The sequence below is a fragment of the Orcinus orca genome, chromosome 3 (genome assembly GCF_937001465.1).
Source record: "Orcinus orca chromosome 3, mOrcOrc1.1, whole genome shotgun sequence".
NCBI classification, from domain to species: Eukaryota; Metazoa; Chordata; class Mammalia; order Artiodactyla; family Delphinidae; genus Orcinus; species Orcinus orca.
The window spans coordinates 69,812,624-69,817,748 of record NC_064561.1 but is presented as its reverse complement, the minus strand read 5'-3'; the positions used below and the strand labels follow the sequence as shown (position 1 = coordinate 69,817,748).

Sequence of the window (5,125 nt, the reverse complement as noted above, 5' to 3'; positions counted from 1 at the left end):
GGCTGAGTGGAAGTCGGCAGGCGGAAGGGAAGGGGCCGGTGAGGAAGAGAGGAAGCTCTGCGCGCGCCGCGACTTTCCATTGGCTCTCTGGGCCGTGGCCTAGAATGAGCCCGCCGATTGGCCGCAGCTGGGGCCGCGCTGCCTTGTGAGGTAGAAGCCGGGGGCGGGGGAAGTACCTCCTTCCTTCCGGTCCGGAGAGCCGAGAGCAGGAAGCGGGCGGAAGCAGGTGGCTCTCGCGAGGATTTACTCGGAGCCCCGCCTGGCTCAAACGGGGGTGTTTCTTAAAGGGCAAGGCGCGTGGGTCGTAGTGTTTTCTGTCCCACCTTCTTGAATAGAATGGACATTTGAGGGTCTGCGACGCGCCTTTACGCTCGAGCCGGGACGCGCGGTTTAAATTGCGTCTGAGATATCTCAAAGAAGCGCCTCGCACTTTGCTGCTTCATAGCTAACGAAGCGCTCGGGCCTGCGTGCGTCACGGCTGCGCGGACTAGTGTTCAGACGCTCGGCCAGGGTGTACCGGATTAGGAAACTTCTCCTGGGTAGTCCGGCACCCCGACACCCGCAGGGGCAAAAGAGGCACGTCCCTTCCCGCCCCAGGGCTGAGGGGTTCTCTTTGGACCTGGAACTTTATGGGGGGGTGTGTGTGTGGAGAAAGCAGGGGCTGCCTGAGGTTGGAACCCTGAGGTATCTGATGCCGTGAATGGTTTGGTCTGAGCTGTTGAGAGTGGAGGTGGGGAGAGTGTTGAAGCAACGTGGGCAGTTGTCTTTTTGAGTTAGGAGTTGTAGTTGGCTACTTTATGTCTCCACCTCAGCTGGAGTCATTCAAATATTTGGGCCTAAACTATGTGCCAGACCCGGTTTTCATGAGGAGAACCAAACGAATCACAGTGCCTACCTTCGTGGAACTCTTAGTTTAGTTGGATTTATAGCCGTTTGTGAAAGAAAATAATTGCACAAATACATAAGTACTTCAAAATGGTGTGAGAGTGCAATGAATGAGGAGTGAGTGAAAACTCTAGAGTGAGACCCAAAGGGTGAACAGGAGTTTGTCAGGAGGGAGCAAAACACATTTGAGGAACTGCAAAAGCTGGTGTGCTCGAGCAAGGTCAGTAATTTATGTGAGAGATAATTGTAGCTTAGAATAGGGTGATGACAGTGCAGATAGAAGTGAATGATATTTGAAGGTTAGAATGGATAGGACTGGATGATGGGTTGGATGAGGAGGAAGGGCAAGAATGATGGCCAGAGTACTGAAATGGTTTCCTTTACTGAGATGGGCAAGATGAGGAGCAGGTTGAGGGAGATTATTGAAAGTTTCATCTTGTGCTTATTAAATTTGAGATTGCTTATGAGACATGCCAGTGGTGCTCTCAGGCGGTTGCATTTGTGTGAGCTTTGAATCCTTTTTGCATGTTATTTCAATTTTGTCCACACCTTGGAAATGGGGCTTTTACCCCCATTTCATACATTGGGAAACTCAGGCAAAGAAAGGTAAAAGGGAGTTGCTCAGGTTGGGGACATGGGGGGCAAGTCTTCTTTCCCCCAGCAAATGAATTCCCAGAGTGGAATCTCTTCTTTAGGTTCCATTTTGTAATTTTCAGCATATGTTAACTCATAATATTTATTGTACTTCTACTGGGTGCCATTCACTGTGCCTAGTAATGGGCCTTCTTAAATAGTCATAAGCACTGCTTACTGACTGGTTGTCTACCATGTCCTTTGATTTTCCCTACTTCACTCCCTTTGCCCCAATTCCTACTTTTTATGCTAGGTTGCCTTGATTTTCTTTTCCTGCTCATTTTTATGTTTATAGTGTTGCTTCAGGTCCGTGTGTGATAGCTTTACAGGCTTTCTAGACTAGCTCACAGGCTTTTCTTTGTGATTCATGCTGAAGTAAGCATGGTGACATCCCAGATGGAATTGCTGTTTGTTAACCTTTGAATCCTTGAAATTTGGTGATTACCAAGATATGCAACTTGTTTCTTTTTTTTTTTTAATTTTTATTGGAGTATAGTTGACTTACAATGTTGTGTTAGTTTCTGCTGACAGCAAAGTGAATCAGTTATACATATACATATATCTACTCTTTTGTAGATTCTATTCCCTTATAGGTCATTATAGAGTATTGAGTAGAGTTCCCTGTGCTATACAGTAGGTTCTTATTAGTTATCTATGTTATATATAGTAGTGTGTATATGTCATTCCCAGTCTCCCAATTTATCTCTTTCCTCCCCTTTCCCCCTTGGTAACCATAAGTTTGTTTTCTATACCTGTGATTCTATTTGTTTTGTAAATAGGTTCATTTGTACCATTTTTTTTAGATTCCACATATAAGTGATATCATATGATATTTGTTTTTCTCTCTCTGACTTACTTCACTAAGTATGGCAATCTCTAGGTCCATCGCATGTGTCTGTATACCGCATTATTTTGTTCTTTTTTTATGGCTGAGTAATATTCCTGCAATTTCTTTCTTAGAATATTCTAAATCCAGGCAGTTGAACTGTAGCCCTAAAAGCTTACTTGCCTAGTTGCTGCAAATTCACCATCTCTGCACTTAGAGTTGGAAATCAGTGTGTTAGAGACAAAAGCTGGCATGGATCTCTAGCAGAAGTGATTTGGGAGCAATAGAACAGGGATGCTATTTCCTTTGGCAAGGAGGAGGCCATGACCATTCAGTGTTCAGGAGGAACCTCCTGTAATATAACGGTGATAAAGATTTTTTTCAAAATGTAGAATATATAACCTCTCTAGGCACAGGTTGTCCTCTGAAAAATGAAGGATTTGTTCTTGATGACCTCAGAACTTTTCCCCCAGCTCTAACATTAGGTAATAATTTTAAATATGGGGTATAGGTGACATTCCTAGTAAATAGGTGGGGATTCAGGGGAAAGGAAAGGGATGGATTGTTTCGATGTTGAAAACACCTGTAGCAGCTTGAGAACAAAGTGCCGTTATGTACAGAATGAAATAATTGGTTGCTAATGTGGAGGCCAGTTTAGGAGTAATCAAGGTGGAGAAGGCGGCAAGGGATGGTTGTGGAAAGGTTTGCTAAGGCAAACCCATGGCTCTTCTGGAAGTCAATGGCGTTGTTAAAGAAAAGTCTGGAGCTAGGAAGTCTTAGGGTTGAGCCTTCGCTCTCCTCCTTACCTTGAACAAGTCACTTCTTAAATCTTGCAGAATCTCAGTTTTCTTGTCTGTAAAATGGGGATCCCATCTATTTTGTTGGGACTATTGTTGGATTGAATAATTTGTGTGAAGTTCCTAGTACCATTTACAGCAAGCATGTGTCACCAGTGAATTTTAGTTCTCTTTTTAGTTTTTCCTAATTTGTTCTGTCCTCTTCTGCTGTTTTCTATACTCTTTCTATTGAGGATCTGTGACACTACTCACCTGATCATTCTCTAGCAGAAAGTAAGTTTGAAAAACTAAAGGAAGAACAGATCCAAAGTACAATTCTTAGGGATTTTTTCCTTCTGGTGGAAAGAGGGGACCAGTAAAATAAGTCTGTGGGATATTTTCTGCTGCTTCCATGGCTGGTGTGTTAATGATGGTTAGAAATTCAGAACTTTTCAGAGTTAGAGTTCAAAATATTGGGTTTTTATAACCCTAACTATATTAGTAGAATGGATGACGTTTTCCTAGGTATCTTAGTAACTGCGTGTGTTTTCCCTGCCCCGTCCATCCATCAAAGAGTTACATATAGTATGTTCAAAAAGAAAAAAAAAATGTTTCTGTGCCTAGAAAAATAAAAAATAGTTTGAAAAATCTCTGGATTAGACTATCTCTAAAGTGCTTACAGGTTCATGAAGTAGAGCTCTATAAATAAAGGAATGTGTAGTCTGCCCTCAATTCTTGGCTGTACTTAAGCATAATGAATTTAAGGAATGCAGTTCTGTAGATTCCATCTTTAAGTAAATAAAAAAATCTTACATAAGTAAAAGTCTATGAAGAAGACCTACATGGTACAATATAAAACTCAAAGGATTGAAGATTTGTGTAAATTGACATAAGGCACAGTTGCTTAATTGTGGAGTGCAGATGTGTGTGAAAGTGACTTGAAATGGGCCAGTGTAAGGTATCATTTCCTCCCCTGTGGACACCTAGTGGTGAAATGTAACCTTTCAGTGGGAAGGGGGACTACAGCTAAGGAATGACAGCAGTTTCCTCTCTAGGTAACCAAACATCTTTACACTAATTTGTAGTCTTGTTAAATTAAGCAGATATGGACCATTAAATGCTTTACCTTATAATGATTTCCAACTTTATGCACATAGAGAACTTTTTTTCTCATTCTTTCAACTCTAGAAAAATTTATTTTTCTTTTTTTAGAATCCTTGTTCTAGGGAGTACTCACTAGAGCTGGAGTAGGTCTTCCCATAACATGAAAGAATAATTAGAGTGAGATTGAGCCATGCCATTGGACCACCTGGGGAGGAGGTAAGTGCTTAATGTTTCCTGTGCTGCCTGTCTTGACTCAGTAGACATCCTTGTAGAATAGCTAGACAGATGCTAATCTTTTAGTTCAATTCCGTAAATATTTATCGCGTACTAGTTTTCTGTCTAGCAGAGTGCTGGGGTAAGTGCTGAACATTCTTTTTAGATGTAGTGCAGTCATTAAATTTATGGTCTTTTTTTAGGGGAAAAAAGATATAGGAATATTTAACAAATAGATAATAGTATAAAAGGAGAAGTAGCTGTTTATAGGACTGAGGCAGAAATGAACAAATTGAGCCTGAAACACTTTGCTATATCAGTAAGAAAGGAAAGGAACGAAGACTACTGGGGGTCTTTTTTTTTTTTTTTAAAGTACTTTTAATACCCTGATAGACTTTTGGTTTTTTACTGAGGTATAATTGACGTATAACATCATATTAGTTTCAGCTATACAACATGATTCGATATTTGTATATATTGTGAAGTGATCACAATAAGTCTAGTTAACGTCTATCACCATTTATAGTTAAATAATTTTTTTCTTGTGGTGAGAACTTTTAAGATTTACTCTCTTAGCACCTTGCAAATATGCAATACAGTATAATTAACTACAGTCACCATATTATACATTACATCCCCAAGACTGATTTATTTTATAACTGGAAGTCTATCTTTTTGACCCTCTTCA

The 5,125-nt window shown here is 40.8% G+C and overlaps 1 long non-coding RNA gene across 1 annotated transcript in view; it reads left to right on the top strand.

The window, feature by feature from the left end:
- LOC117197556 (uncharacterized) overlaps positions 1-5,125 on the top strand; it is a 90,755-nt gene that overhangs the window by 38,663 nt on the left and 46,967 nt on the right. The window contains exon 4 of the long non-coding RNA XR_007476517.1: positions 4,333-4,440. This is a non-coding gene — a long non-coding RNA (uncharacterized LOC117197556). The remainder of the gene's footprint in view (positions 1-4,332; positions 4,441-5,125) is intronic.